Raw genomic sequence first — 17,359 nt, forward strand, 5'->3', positions numbered from 1 at the left:
CTTTCTTCTTTATTGAGATTAATCAGATCACTGTGATCTTTTTTGCAATAATTATAACTAGCGGCTAGGAGCAATTTGCGTAGGGTGCTTCACGCGCGAGTTTGATCAGATAATTACAGATTTCCCTCAAATGTGGTATTCTGCAGCTTATTTACTGGAGAATATAAGTTTGGTGTTGTCCCGGGGTGGGGCGTTTGCACCCCATTTTTTAAGCTCACCGTGCGGTATTTGTATGAATGCCCGGCCCCACTGCGGGGCATTTGCCGCTTTTCCAAAACAAAATGACAAATGCCCAACAAATGCCAGGGGAAGGGGAATGGGCACGCTTAGAATTAACTAAGCCATTATATTAATAAACTCTTCCAATCGGCAGTGGTTTTGCATAAAGGTTTTTCGCCAGATAGCGAATCGAACAGAAAACACACAAGAAAGAAATCGGCAAAATTCTGGTGGCAGGGAAGCGTTTACAGTCAAACCGGGAAAACCGTGAACAACAGTAATATTTCTGGAATGCTATTGCGTTGCAAGAAAAAAGCCAATTAGGCTTGAGAAAACTAAGAACGCTGATTAGTTTCTGGTTTTGTGGCTAGTTCGTGTGTGCTGATCTTTGCTGTGATTGGTCATAACACGATAAACATTCCTAAAATATTTCAATTGTTGACGGTTTTCCGGTCGCACTAGAAATCTAGAGGTAAGGGGACCAGGAGAGAAGTCCTTCCGGGAGGAACACAAGATCGAGTGGTACCAGGGGTAGCCACCCTGGACAGAAGTCCTGACAACAGTCTCCGGTGGTGAGGCTCATATCCCTTATCGAACTAAGGGGAATCAGGAGGGGTGACCCTCCTGGGTGGAGTACAGATCAGGTGGGACTCGGGGTCCCACCTGATTTATAAGCCACCCCTCCTCCCCTAGTGTAACCTCTCTGATAAGCCCTCTCTCCCCGCCCTTTGAGTGATCAACAACGATTTTCTCCTAACAACATCACTACATCGTCAAAAGGAAAAGTTATGAGAATTATCAAAAAGATCACAATCAAGGAAATGTTTTGATCTTTCAACAAATTATTCTCTAAGAAAATGTATGGAGGTCAATCTGGAAAATTTGTTTGTTGCTGTTGGTGTTTAAAGGGGTTACACCCCTCTCCCCCCAACTAGTAAGACCCCTATTATTGTCACAGAGTGATTTGTTTCACAGCAAAAATATCTTTACTGTTAAATTTAGAACACCTGGCCATGAACTGCACCTAACAATTTTCAGCAGCATGTGTTGGAACCAATGATTACAATTCCCCTGAACTAGTCACAAAACCACAAACTAATCACCATTGTTGATTGTATTTTATTTTTCCCACACTGCACCTGATTGGTTTGTTCCTTCCGACACAATGACATTCCAACAATGTTTTCAAAACAGCCTTCTAATAATTTATTATTCCTTGCCTGTAGAGTTCTCAAAATAAAATGCCCAGTGTGTGATAATCAACTGATAAAACAAGTTTGTAAAATTTAAACCACGTATTATTTAAAAATTGATTTGCTTTAGTTTACGTTTAGTTTCTCAGAATTTACGGCACACGCAATTTAGACTAAATTACCAAAGGCTTGCTGCTCCAGTCTTTATACATAATAGCATCATTCCCACCCAGCCCATGAAAAATATTATATGCCTGAAGAAAATAAATAAGCAATGGTAACAGCAGCATGCAGTAATAAATAATCAGAAGCTGAAATTTGACCTGTTCATATTTTGGCATTGTGACAGACTATATTTTTTGTCTCTTGTGACTTCAAATTAGGACCAAAGTAGTAAATGATATCTACACTATGATTTTTTTTAATAGAACTGAATTAGTTGAAGGATTGTCTGTAGATGTGAATTTTTATCCTCAACCTCAATCAATGTCTGATGAGAATGTGATTCCAATATTTCAAACACCACTTTTGTATAACTTGTGTCGTTGAATTGTAAATAATTTTATATAGTAAATTGTTATCACAACAATATTAGTATTTACAGTGTAATTGCATTGGAAATATTGACATTATAGTTACACGATAAACTTCTGGTTGACCAGCTCTACTGAATCAACTAACCATACAGAAGGTACTGTGAGTCACATCACTGCACCAGCTCCAAAGGGTCCTTAACAGTTAAGGCTGCAGCATCAGGTGATGCTAGTTAGCCATCCATGACAGGTATGCATTCCAAAATATTGCTACAATTTGGACAAAGCCAACACGGTGCTGAATGGGCACAAGCGTAAAACTCAGAGTCTGTGCAAGGAGCCAGATCTTGTAATTTGTGAGTGTCTGTACGTAGCATTCCTGGAGCATCTCATTAATTTCACGCGGTCGTTTTTCCAGCAAGTGTTTCTGACACACTGAAAAAGAAGCATATCATAAGAGGAGCAAAGAGACTCTTATACGGCAGCATTGTTTTAAAGCCGGCAGTTTTTACAGCCCCAGGGCCAATCCCTTCCAGTGTAAGATATCATGATCTTAGCACAGGGCTAATAACTAGTCCAACCACTCCCATATGAGCTGTCAAGATTTGTGCCCCTTCGCTCAGCAAATTGCTGGGTGATGATATCTCTGGCAGCAACAAGGACACCTACGGGAAAAAAGAGCAATGAAGAGTTACACTGTCTAATTGCCACCCAAGGGGAAGTACTCCCATATTTGATTTTGCTATTGGGCTACCGAATTTCATTCTTAACTTGACTGATGTACAAGTGCAGTTTTTTGAGGAATTCAAATTACAGTCTAAGAACTATGTAATCAATGCAGCTCACCAAAAAGTATTTGGGGCTAGTTGAAATGACTTTTGCTGAGTGGGATAGTGCATGCTATAAGCCCAAACTAATGGCAAGCTGTATAAACTTACTTTCTTTGTACCCTGTACAAGTTCATGTTAATTCACATTAGACTTAAAGACAGTCTCCTATAATATTCCATAAGATCATCAAGTTTAAGTAGACTCCAACTGTAGCTTGCATACATCTAGGATGCAAATGTACTAAAAGGAGATGGCATCAGAGTTCACAGAAGTAAATGTGTAAGGGGAAGAATTTCTGTCAAGCCCCCTGAATGCGAGCTGCAGTGATGTGAGGTAAGTTCCCCTATTTTTCCCACCTCCCCCAACAAGTCCCCTACCCCCTCACACCCCAACCCCCAGTCCCAGGGTAGAATTGATACTCTTTCCCAGGTTATACTCAGTACATTGGCAACTAAGTTGGCTACCACTGAGACAAGTGCTTAAACTTAATGATGACCTGTAGTCTAAGTTCACATGGACCAGGGTTGCAATCAATGTTAAGAGAGAATAATTTCATCCTACCTCAAAGTCCCAACCCCATAATAGTCAGACCCCAGTTCAACCTCAAAACTAGCATTCTCAATAATTTATCAGATCGAGCTTGTTTTCTGGTTCAAGTACCAGAAAATACATTTTTGTCATCAGGATATTGCAGTATAGGTTAATTATTTTGTGCTACGTCAGAACTTAGTCCCTTTACCCATACAACAAATGCTTCTTTAGAGCTTTAAAGAAGATATGCAAACAAAATTTTCATCAGGGAGCACTAATTAACCATAATAGCTTTTATGGTAATTTTTCCAGGCATATACCGTAGTTATTCGGTTATAAGGCGCACTCGGTTATAAGACTTTGAAAAAGTTGGCCCAGCCTTTTCAAGTGTTAATACACGTCCATCCTTGCTATTCATAGATATAGACAACAGGATAAACTAATTAATATAGTCTTGCATAACAAAACTGGACCATTATTTTTGGAATTCAATTGATGCAAAAACATGTTTTAGCTTTTAACAATTTAGTTAACAAATAGTGTAGAATAGTTAATCTTTCTGTTATGAGAATCTCACTAAGAAAATGCAGTACTGTAATCAGAAAGTCGTTTGTAGAAAATTGCTCTCAAATTGTTTGTAGTGATTTTGCTACAAATAGGTATGGTGTCAGTCCTGGGACTCATCTTGTGAAAAATCATGAGTCCCAGTCCATGCCAGCTAGTACCAATAAGTCCCACTTCAAAAAACAATGAGTCGTACATTGAAAATGCTTCTGCCTTTATGTTAAAATCTGCAGACAGTTAATCTGAAGACAGACTCCAAAATTCTGTATTACATGTACAGTATACTGAAATGTTTTTAGAGTCCTTCTATTTTAATACACAACAAAGGCTAAATGAAAAAAGCCTTGTTTAACAAAAGCCCTAATAACTACCACAGAAATCACATGAACTAGATATTCTACAAGAACACATCTTCAGATCTATCGATCAACCGATCTTTGATTTATTTTGCACCTTTGGGGATTTTTATGCATCAGGGGCGTACTAAGACGCACAGATACAAAATCTTTGTGTTTGTAACAAAAATCTTATTAATTCTATGAGCAACAATAAACAACAAAAGAAAGATATACTTGTACAGTATTATTAAACTGCAGTTAATTATAAAAAGGATACTGTGAAACCTAGGAATGAATTAGTTACTTATTATAGTGTTAATAATTACAAAAATTTGTAGATGTAAGCATCAAATTGTTTACACTTTTTTTCCAGTGCTTATCAGTCAAGCAATCAACATAAATAAAAATAAATAAAACAGTGAGTTGCAAAGAAATTCCATTTCTGGTCGAAGATGCTCTGCACTTTTGTCCCTACATATTATTATCCATGTAGATCTTGATATTTTTACAAGGAGCAGACACAAAACCATGTACACTAGCAGAGACAAATGTTGATTAAGAGGCAAGTATTTTGAAATGAACTATCTTGCACATTCTATGTTGACTCTGACAGGAACTAACTTGCCCGTAAATAATTATTTTACATGCATAGTCAAGTTAGTTCATGTCAGCAATTATTGTTTATACTTTCATGTTTTGTCAAAGATGCAAATAAATGTTGGGTATCCATGACAGAAAGTTTAAATCTTCCTAATAAACATCGCTAGCAATATCCACTATTTGGGAAATATTTTCTGTGAATGTTTATAAGTCAAAGTGACAAGGCCAAGGTTCTTAGCTAACTTCACCATATATAGCCAAATGACTGACACTTAATTGTGCTTTATAAATTTATGTCATCGGCATTTCTTGTGATCAGACAGCTGGAGAAATTGGTTTACTAAATCCAAAATACATACATTCTTCTTCAGTTTTAAAGAAAAACATGCTTGAACTTATAACAGATGTGTAAACATTTAGCTAAAGATTCATTTAATGCTGATGATGCAGATCGATGCTTGTTCAAATGTTTGAGTCATGCTGTAGGAAGATAAGTGTATATTTACTTGTATACAGTTCCTTTAAGTTCCCAAATCGCAATTCATTGATTAAGATCTACTGACTTATAATTAAATTCCACAAAAAATCAACAACAAAACATGAACAACAAGTATACAATAAGTAACCACATACATACTAATGTGACGAGTCAGAGATGCATGTACACTCAGACGTAGACGCATATGCACAAATTGCACACGTACGCATTTCGCTGCATGCACATTTTTGGATGGTTGTTTCCGAACTGCAAATTACGTATAGCTATCTAGGTATATAGTGCAACTGTGAAATTAAAGACAATCTTTCAGCCAAGAGCAATCCCCTTATATACAAGCAGTCATACCCCATTTTTTGTACACCTACTTAATGAAGACAGCTCATTAAAACAAACAGTTTGCTTTGTCCCTGGGGAAAGAAAGTCCTTACCCTTACATTATCTCTTTCAACCTACTTAATATGAATACCCTGTTAATAAATACACTTTCTATGGCGGCCCTCAGTGTCCGTATTAACAGATTTGACTGTACCAGCAAGCAGGGAACTGGGGTTTAAATACACTTTATGTATTTCATAGCACTCTGATCAACAGAAAGCAAAAACATCTTTCCATGCAATTCTTTTTTTTAATACATCCTGCAGTACAAATTGCTGAGTTTCATTTTTCATGATTTCATCTTAATCCTTGAACGGGTTATAACATGAATTATTACATTCATTCACAGGCATAACTCATCATAACAAGCTACTGTTTGACCAAATTTGGAAGAATTTTGCCATCATTGAACTCATGACATCAAGAGTGCAGCAAAGTTGCAGATTATTGAACCGTTAACCTAGAAGACCTGGGTTGAGTAAACTTATTTTGGTAGTGAGAACAAGAAAGAAATAAGCGAACTATAGGCTAAAAACATGGCAAGAACAACAAGAAGACAATTACTTGAAGGACAACATCTGCTATTTGGAGAATATTTGTGTAGCTGAACAATCCTTTAATTATCTCCTAAACTTGCCAATTAACGTGCAATATCAAAAATGAACTTAACATCGATGGGAGGTAACCATGTTTTAGCTTGTTTTTAAACTAGGAATTAAACTGAATGAATACAAAATAACTATTGAATTCAGCTTTCATATCATCTGAAGAATTATGGAGGTCGAGGAAGGTGATGATACTCAGCCTCATTCAATAATTGATAATTAACTAGTACATAACCAGCTCCCAGTTGGCTTGCTAGCTTAAAATTGGTCTAGAGCACAATTCAGGGGTAATCAGGCTCATAATCTCTAATCAGTAGTCCTAACTCACTCACATGATATTTATATATACTCACTGAATTGCACTCCGTTTAGTCCTGCATAGCCACACCTTTAACTAAATACCATTTATAGTGTAATTATTCCTGGATGACATAAACAACAAATGCATATTGTATTAGGTGTCTTGAAAAAGGTCCAGGTGAATTTCACAGAGATAATGTGCAATATTTTCTCTCTGAACTACTTTTAATTATAATCATATGTTTTCACAAAACAGGGCAGATGGTGCGGATTCAATAAATTGGTATATTGTTTGACTTGTGGTGATCAAGTGTTTTGATTGGGGAAGGAATATTTGAATCTTTTCATACTTGACTTAAAGTGCTTTACAATTGTCACAACTGACCACCCAGATGATTCCCAACATTAATAATGAGAATTTCACATTTAATCCAAACTATCCAGCCAGATCTGCAAATCCTACCTAGTGTGCATGAAGGAGATAGTTTTTCCAAAAACAACAACAACAACAACAACAAAAAACTCCTGAACAAAGCCTATATAATTTCATTTTTCACTGACTGGTGCGGCAATGGTCCAGCCGGCCAGTTCTGACAAATGAAAAATGCCTTGAGAACAATAATATTAAAAGTCAACTAACTGGACTAAACAGCCTGAGACCACTCCCTGCATGTGCCATTCTTTTGGTCCTTTCAATCATGAACTGAGTTGTAATAGTTTAAATACTAGTCCATGACATCAGACAAAGGTGAGTGTATTTTACATACATACAGTCCATACATACATACAGTAAAACGCCACGAATAAGAACCTATATTTTTTGAAGTTTGGCAAAATAGATTCTTATAGTTTGGAGTACTTATTGGAAGTTTCGGCTAAATAGGTCCTTAATTATCCCGGTAGGTTCTTCCAATTTTTTTGAAGAAGGATACTGTTGTTGATTACAAGAAACTGCTATATATGGTATTTGTCCTTCATAATAGGCATTTATTTACAAAAAATCTAACAAAACTAGGTTGTTGCATTTTACATTATATTTGCAGTACTGTAACATAAATTTCCCATATTAAAACCAGACTTTTGGTCAAAGTGTTTATGAAAATGTAGTCTAACCCCACATATAAGAACCTGTTGATTTTTCTTGGCTAAACTGGTTCTTATATCTTGGAGTATTAAAATGACAAATTTCTGCCAGCAGGTTCTTAAATCCTAGGTTCTTCTTCGCAGCGTTTTACTGTACTTACCAGGAATGCCAACCTCTGGAGATCGAAAATCTGACTGCTTTTTTTATACCCCCCCCCCCTCCCCCCCACCTGACAAATTGACCCAGCCCCCAATGGCAATGACTTGATAGGACATCATATGAAGTCTTACATAAAGAACATACTATCAAAATTTATATTATCATTTTGTTGCTAGAAATAATCTTTTTCAAGTGAGTGACTAAATACGTGCACAAATATCCCAGAAACCGTCCTGCAAACAAGAAAAATTCAAGTTTTGAGGAAAAAATGGGCTAGATCTCAAATTAAGGCACAGAAAAGCTTTAAAGATGATTTTATGCAGGAGATATGGTGACCTGCACAGGAGAGCAGGAGATCAGTGCCGTATCCTGGCGACTCCCAGATAATCTGGGAGAGTTGGCATGTATGACTTACATGTACTTTATTAATGTTACACGACTTACATGACATGTACTTAATTAATGTGTCTTTCAAATGGAACAATATATTCAAAACAAAATTTTTGGACGAAATTATCATCACAACAGGTGGTAGACCGCCTCAACAAATTTTCTAATGCATGTCTGAAAGACGCCTCCTTGACAGCGTCATCGGCATCATTAAGGCCTTATGATGCCGATGATGCTGTTAAAGATCTTGCGGATGTTGTTTTCAGTATTACTGAAGCCACGTTACCTGTTAAATCAGGTTTACCTGTGTTGAAGAAACCCAAATATTCCCGGAAAAGGAAAAACAAGTGGCTTGATAAATCTTGTTTCGAACTTAAAAGAGAAGTACTGCGCTTTGGAAAACTGACTTCGAAAATAATTTCCCTCTGATCTCATTGTGCGAGGTACATTATTTTTTTGTAATAAAGAAAGCTTATAAGAAATTAGTAAAAACAAAGAAAAGATCTTTTAAAGAATTCTTACTTCAAAAAATTGCTTCTTTGGAGTCTGACAATCCCAAGGATTTCTGGGAAATGGTAAACGAATTAAGACAAAAATCAGCCAACCAAATATCACACAAAATTGATGCAGAAGAATGGTTTACCTATTTTAGAAAACTCTCTACCCCCCAAAACTCCCCAAAGAGTGGGTTTGAGAAGTTGGTTGACTTCAACGTATCTGAAATTGCTGAATTTGCAAAATCAGATGAACCAATCCCAGACGAACCAATCACGCTTGAAGAGAAACGTATTGAGCATTGACCAAATTAAAAACTGGCAAGGCAGCCGGAAATGATAGATTATCTAATGAGATGATCAAATCAAGCGTGTCCATCATTGCGCCTGTATTGCAAATTCTTTTTAATTAAATTTTGAATTCCAGCATATTTCCCCAGTTGTGGTCCGTGGCTTATATTTCACCCGTCTTTAAAGCGGGTGATATAGGCGACCCTAATAACTATCGCGGAATTACTGTATGCAGTTGTTTAGGTAAATTCTTTACCCTAATTATTAATGACCGTCTAACAAAAAATATCTTGATGGACACAATATAATACATAACAACCAAATTGGCTTCCAAAAAGGCTATAGGACGTCTGACCACATTTTTGTTCTGAAGTCTAATTGATCTTTAAACGAAAAATGATAAAAAGGTATACGCCTGCTTTGTCGACTTTCAAACGGCCTATGACACAATTTGGAGAAAAGTCCTTTTCTGAAAAAACTAATGAAATATGGATTTTCTCAGAAGATTATATTTCTACTGAAAAGTATGTATGACAGAGTTGTTTCAGCAGTCAAAGTAAAAAGCGGGCTAACGGCGATGTTTACTCCTTTAGTTGGGGTACAACAGGGTTGTAACCTGAGCCCAACATTATTTAACACATTTGAAATGACATTATTGATATATTTGATCCCACTTGTGATCCCTTGATCATGGGAGAATGCAAAATCAATTGTCTACTATATGCAGATGATCTTATCCTGCTTTCTGAATCAGAATATGGTTTGCAGGAGATGCCTTGATAAGTTAAGTTGTTATGCTAAGAAATGGCAAATGAGGATAAATATAGAGAAGACAAAAGCTATTATTTTCAATAAAAGTGGTGGAATATTTAGAGGTGAATTCAAGATAGGAAACCAGCCAATCCAAGTAACAGATAGTTACGTCTACCTTGGGATAACTTTCATGCCTTCTGGTTCTTTTTCACTGGCCCAGAAAAAGCTATATAATAAAGCCACCAGGTCTCTTTATAGTTTGCTGTCAGAAGTAAATATTTACAATGGTGCATCTGTCTCAACAGTTCGTAAACTTTTTGATTCTCTTGTGAGCCCAATCCTTTTGTACAACTGTGAAATTTGGGGTTGTTTTTTAAAATCAGTCGGGAAAAACTATGTCAAATTTGTCTCGAGCATTTTTGATGAACGAATAACACCCGAGAATATGCATAACAAAGTATGCAAAATGACCTTAGGGGTTCACTCTAAAGCAAGTTACAACCATGCTGTGAATTTTTAAGTACTTCTTAAGATTACTTACCTTACAAAATAACCAAAGTTTAAATAGTGCCCTAGAGATAAACATCCATTTTTAAAATAATGTAGGTAAACATTCATGGTTTACTACTGTAATACACCTATTACACTTTACCAAATTAAGTGATTATACTCCAAACCTGCCACATCTTGACTACAGGACATTTCCTCACCTGGTTAGAATGTTTAAAAGAAATTTGTTTAAAGAATACCAGGAATATTGGTCAAAAAGTCTGAACAACAAGAATAAATTTGACTCCTCAGTTGGCAATAAATTAAGTCTGTATAGTGAAGTGAAAAACGAAGTCAGATTTGAATCTTAACTTGATTTAATAAAGAATGTTAAGACAAGAGTGGCAGTAACCAAAATGCGAATTTCTTGCCACTTGCTACCTCTTGAATCTGGGCGCTACGAGAAGATACCCAGAGTTGAGAGTCTTTGCCCCCTTTGTAATAGATCTAAAATTGGTGATGAATTCCACTATTTGTTGAAATGTACCCGCTCATCACTTTCTCATATAAGGGGTATCTTCTTGGAGAGCCTATACTTGATAAACAGTAATGTTACGAATATGTCTTGCAAGGCACTGTTTTTATATATCATGTCCATATGCGATGAAAACATCATAAATCTCCGTGCCTCTTATATTGAAAATATTCTAAATTGTTATGCATCCAAACTCTTAAATTAAACTTTCTTAATATCATACGAGTAGCATAGAAACCGTACATAGCCAAGTAATTTTTCTTTTATGATATTTAATTGTTCCTTTCTTTCTTACTTAACTTTTATTTTACTTTTTTCATTTGTCATTGTCATTGTTTTGGTACTGGAATCTTCGTGTCGAAGATAAAGTCAATAAAGTTGTTTAATTAATTGAATTGTCAGAACATTTAGTTAAGAAGCTAATCGGGGACACAAAAGAAAAATTCCTATCTACAAACACATTTACAAAACCTGAAACCCAACCCCCCACCACCCGGCCCCTTCCTCGACCCCTCATATTTTAAAAAAAAGAAATAATAAAAAAGTAAATTAAAAAAGCAAGCAAACAAATAAAAAATTACCGTATTATCACCGTCTCGCACTTTTTACTATGAAGCTCGAAGGGTGACCCAGATACACATGAATTAATTAACTTTCTATGGTTGTACTAGGGCTGGCAAACCTCTATATCGCCAGTATATGCAAAACTTTGCGTGCTGTTAATGTGATGACTGCATTTAAAATTTGATCGTGAACATGCATATAAATTCCATTAAGGAAAATCTGTTTGCATTAGGTCTTTTACATTTGGCTAAATATTGAGGAGACTGTATCGAAATCTAACAATACACAAACTGTCCCAAGTGTGTCTCCAAACATCCTGACATACCCCGACAATTTAGAGGACATTGCAAGCTTAATAAAGGCACATCCGAAGCTAATTTTTTGTTTCAAAACAATTCTAAACCCCTACAACGTGATCGGTAAAAGAATCTGAAGAATTTAAGCTTATTTCCCAGCAATTATTGATTTTGCACACATTTCACTGATTTCAGCAGACATTTGAGTGAGGTGAAGAATTTGTCTTCTCTATAATCATGACAAATCAATTTAAAAACTGACTTTCATTAATTACAATACCTGTTCCTGTAGTTTGTGTTTTCCAAGGATGTGTTATAAGCAGCTGTTGATATTTCGCCCAATCTCTTCTTAGCATACTCATTACGGCTTGCCATATATCTTAGTTTGTGAGCGAAGTCGACTAGCCATCCACTAGCCAGAAGAATGGCGCGAGCCGTAATGAGAGGTACCGCTGACCGGTTCACATGTGGTTACACATGGCTACACACCACACTTTGCCACATAGCCACATACAACAACACATAGCCACCCATAGCTACACACAGCCACACATATCCACATAGCCTGCACCCATGGCTACACATGGCTACACATACCTACACATAGCCACTTAGCTGGCGACACTTAGCCACACATAGCTACACACTGAGCCCCACATATCCACACGGCCACCCATAGCTACACATAGCCACAAATTGATTTTTGAATGTTCTCCTCCTCCCCGTCATGGAGGCAGCTAGTTTGCGGCCATATATTTTATTTGAATCACTCGACTCGCATGATTATGTTAGAAGACTTTGAGTGGATCAGAATTTCACCGAGTTGAATTAACTTATAGTGGTCGCTAATTTCCCTTCGCTGCCCCTTTGTAGCCATGGATCGATTCGTCACGTCTTTGTTTCCTGAGCGGCTATTTGTCATGATAAACAAACGTCGACAATACAACATGGTGCAAGTTGCTTCCCACTTCAATTAAGAAACAAAAATACGTACCGTAATACTGTGTCAGGCTTCAACGTAAGATACTGTTCCGTGCACAAGTCGCCACCCACAATATAACTTTGGAATCGTTTGCATTGAAATTGTTTTCTTTTTTTTAATTTTATTCCACTGCAAATTGCCTTAGTCTTATTCTTTTTCAAGCTTGCAAATAGCATTAAACAGCGGAAATGAACACCCAAAATGATCAGAACGGCCCTATTTACCAGGCCCGAAAAAGGTGTCTAATGGTTGCGAGTTGGTTGTATTAATGCGATTATATTGTAGGTAGCTTTCTTCACTTCAATTCTGGGTCTGAATCCATAAACATTTATCTTTTGGCATTTCCAAATGTTGCAAAAGCTTTGACTGAGCCTGTAGTTTCTCTATTGCACGGTTTTAACGATGTGTGAATAGAAAAGAGGTGGGGGGGGGGGGGAGAGGGGGTATTGCCACATATGGGCTGTAGGTATGTGCCGCTGTGAAGTAATGGTTTTCAAGCAGTTTGTTCTGAGATAGAGTATATAACAGAGTGTTTGGGTCTCGAATAGGGTATCTTTTTCCAGGAAATTGATCGATTGGTTGAAGATTTTACCCTAGACTAGGGAAACCGGGAATTGCCACTAAATGTAAAAAAATCAAATCGGCATCATATCTAGGATAAGGGGCGGGGGATTTGAAGAGTTTACTCCAGTATAGGGTAGCAAAATTCAGCTGAACTAGCTCTGGTGTAAGCTAAGGGTTCCAGGGTCCCAGCGGCACATCTCCACCCAAAAATTCCTAAAGTACTCCCCTCCCCGGGCCTAAGGGTTATATTTATTTTGTTAACTGTGTGTATATGGTTACTCCATTTGTTTCTACTTCATGGTAAGAATAGCGTAGCAAGCAAATGCCCATCAACGAACAGCGACCTCCGAAGCTCAAGAAAACTCGAGGAAAATACTGAAGACAAGACAGAAGCCATGCTTGATATCCCAGCGAAACCACGGACTACAGAGGATACTTCACAAACAACCATTTCAACAACTGTTGTTTCTTGCAACTGCAGAAAATATTTTCCAGCCGTTAACAGCACCAAACTAGAGGTAAATTACCGCCGTTTGTTCAGTTCGTATATGTTGATGTGCGAAGTTGTTTATTGAGGAAACGCTATGTGAGTAGCAGTTGAGTTATTTCTTAGGTCAAAATATAAGGCTAGACAAAAGAGTAAATAATCTCAACTCGCGAGTAAGTTTCGCCATATTGAAACAGTAGAGAAATCTTTATCTGAAAAAGTCAGTTTAGAGTTACAAAAAATTCTACACCGCGAGCGGTCGTCCTTCTTTCCTCGGAGCCACGCTCGGCGAGAGAAAAAGTAAAATGATGCGAATAAATTGTTTTTTCTTTGCTTAACATGGGCTTCCGCCCTTGTTCCTCGCTGCTTCGCCACTTCCCCCACCCCCTCCAACGCATGTTCTCGATGTACTGTGTCTCACAAGAAAAATAAGAGACTGATCGCAGTCTAAAAAAATTTATAAAGAATCATGGCTCTTTCATCCTTTACATTTGCTTCACTTTGCTTGTGGTAAAACCTCGTTCTTCCCTTTTTTCTCGAGATTATATATTACCCAGATACTATAGCGACAATGTTTTGTCAGGAATTTTAGGAGTTACGCTAACAAGAAAGTTTGACAACCTGCTATAGAAAATAGCATGATTGATTGAAGCATTTGTTGGCGTTGCTAACAGGGAACTTAAGGTTATGTTCACAATGTAGCAGATAGATTTGACGCCGGCACAAAAACCGTACTACTAGTTCACAACCTCGTTCCCAGGGCTTTTCCCAGGGCTTTTCCCATTGAATTTCAAACATAAAAACGGTGATTTCGGCGCGATTTATGTAACCGAGCAATACTGCGTTGCACCAGTGTTGAAGATTGAGAGTCCTCGGATAGGTGTTTATAAATCGATGAAGCGACCGATTCAGCTCTAGCCTGTTCCAGGCGTTTAAAATTTGGAATGCGGCACAAAGTCAGAGCAGCTGGGAAAAAAATAAGGAGGGAGAGGTCGAGAGAGGAGGGAACCTTCCTTTGCTCGGCCCAACCCACGCTGTTTTTAATTTCTCTTCTTATCTTTTTGTGCTGTCCACAGAAACTGAACGCCTGGAACAGGCATACACGGCTCAGTTGACCTGGGTAATGACTATTTAACGAATAGTTTCCATGTTGCAGTGCGCGGTGCGCCTGTTCAGTAATTCCAGATGACTTCAAAATGTGGCAAAAACAAAAATGTGGCACTGAGCCGCATGCGAGACAGTGTGTCACTCATGTTTTAACCAAATTTTGACGTCTTCTTTGATATTAGTGAACAGATCCAGGGTTACATGGAATCTATATAGTTTACATAATGAGCAGAAAAGAAGCAACGACATACTTGCCTCGTACCGCTTTACTGTTCGAGGATTTTTCCTAGGTTTTCAAGTCGTTCAAGAACTTGTCTCGGTTTATTCTTTTTTTTTTCTTATCTATAAACAGCCCCTAGTAAGCCATTTTTAAAAGGCTTTCACATGCTTCAAACGAACTGCAAACAATTTCAAAATCGCGTCCATGTTGAACAAAAAATAGAAAAGCAAGTCTCCACTTCATCCATCATGAGTCTGTACTCTAATATGTCATCACCACATTGTAAAAATGCGTGATCAATACATGGATATTGTGATCAGTTAGATGGGTACATGATGGGCTCCTGGTACATGTAACTTGCGAACCAGCACCCAGGTATGAGATCTTGCGCAGGAGAATATTGTGGTCCACGCCATTAAAAACTTTTAAAAGATCAAATAGTATAAAGATAGAAATCTATTTAGCGTCCATGGCCAGTCCATGTCCATCCTTGTCATCCGTTGCAAAAAAGACAACAGGAGACAGTTTAAAAGGCCAAATATGAAGTTTTGAACAACAAATCTCGGGACCATTATATTTGGAATTCAAATGATGCGCACTAATTGAAAGGGTTTTGCTTTTTAAATTGATAGCCCTGGCGAGGCCTTTTAAGACAGTTTTGTTTAAAAATAATACAAATTGTTTGACTGCCGTTGTGATCATGAGTCGAACGTTAAACGAGCTTATCAAAGAGGATTGATCATATATAATCAAAAGCAAGCTTGCTTGTAGCATTTACGTTTTTTTATGATAACAAAGAAGAAGGAGAAGAAAAGAAAACACTTAGACACTTTCTCATAAGTAAGTAAAGTTTATTAAACTCGGCCTTGAATATACTAAGGCCGATCTGTCGAGGCCTTTGACTGATTATTTAATTAAAACTATTTTAATTTTTTTTTTTAAACTTGCGTTTAATTTTTAACTGCTTGTCTAAATAAAGAATGTCAATGTATATATCAATGTCTTAAGGTATCAGCCACCCTTAAAATTGCCACTTTTCCATATTTGAGGTTTCAACGTTTTCAAATAGATATGCTTGAGAGCTTTCTTTTAAAAAAAAAATCAGAAGAAAATATTATTTCTGTCGAAAGATATCGGGGGTAAAAGATTTTTTCTCGTTAATTATCTTAATTGATCGTTAACAAGATCTGTCATACCCGTGTCATATATCAATTAACTTGCCTGTGAACTACAACACGTGCGAATTGTCTTGGCGTTGTTTATAGCCTTTAGTATTCTCCGTGGATATTTAGCGTTTGCTTCGGTGAATATGCCGCCAAAAAAAAGAAAAGGTCGTGTCCGTTTTCGTCATCGAAACCGAGAGCGAAAAAGAAATCGAAGAGCGAGTTTGACAAAGAATGGGCTGCAAAATTGGCAGAGAGCGACAAAGGCCCATTTTATCAGCAAGAGAAGTGGCTCGAGGAGTTGGATATTCAGAAAAGCCAAAATGCTGCAGTTGCTGAGAGTGCAAGCCGCTCCAAAATCCAGCTTGAAGAACCAGATGAAGAAAGCCAATTATGAATTAAGCTCATCGACCCCATCTGCTGATGGAACGTGGAAAACAATAAGCGGTCAAGCTATAGATCGTATTGAGCGAAAAGCTGCTTGAGAAACTGGACGAGTCTGTATCTTGTCGATTTTGCTAGGGAAGAGTCCAAGTCATGGAAAATGTAGCGACTAAGCATGGACTTGGTTCTAACTGGAGAATCCAGTGCGAGAATGAAAGCTGGCCGTCGCACAAGACAAATTCTGTTTTTAATTCTTCCGAGAAGAGCAGAGCGTTTGAAATAAACCGGGCCTCAGTTCTTGGCCTTCGAGCAATCGGTGGTGGGCATTCGGCGGCTTCAAAGTTTTTTAGTTTCCTTGGCCTGGCGCTTGAAAAAGAATTAAACCGTGCTTCTCGTGGTGTAAAAGAGTGGAAGTTTTCCAACGGAGAATTAAACTGTTCACTTGAAGATGAAGAAGATCAAAAATCTGAGACACGGTTTTTTAGTGGAACGTGTTGAGAAGCGAATGCGGTGTTAATTGTTTTCTTCCGTTTATTTCCGGCGGGAGTGGAACATGATTTATAGAGACGTGTACTTTTACAAAAAGCGTTCCAATTTCGAAACACATTTAAGTAAATCGTTTTTGTTAGTTCGAATCCATAATCTGCAATTATTAAGCTTTTAAAAAATATATGGTTTATAGGGGTTTTGATAAAAACAACTAACGCTACAGCGATCCGCGCGCGGACTGTCCTGAAGGGTGGCTGATACCTTAAACACGGCAGACATGCACCGGGACTGACTTTCACTACAATCTTCTATGAATGCTAA

General features: G+C 37.5%; 1 protein-coding gene and 1 pseudogene across 1 annotated transcript in view; both read right to left on the bottom strand.

The window, feature by feature from the left end:
• The window catches only part of LOC140945160 (uncharacterized), a 388,260-nt gene that overhangs the window by 322,169 nt on the left and 48,732 nt on the right, over positions 1-17,359 (bottom strand). The gene's annotated exons all lie outside the window — the stretch shown is intronic.
• On the bottom strand, positions 1,170-12,029 carry LOC140946916 (mitochondrial inner membrane protein Mpv17-like; annotated as a pseudogene).

The sequence above is a fragment of the Porites lutea genome, chromosome 8 (genome assembly GCF_958299795.1).
Source record: "Porites lutea chromosome 8, jaPorLute2.1, whole genome shotgun sequence".
Taxonomy (NCBI): Eukaryota; Metazoa; Cnidaria; class Anthozoa; order Scleractinia; family Poritidae; genus Porites; species Porites lutea.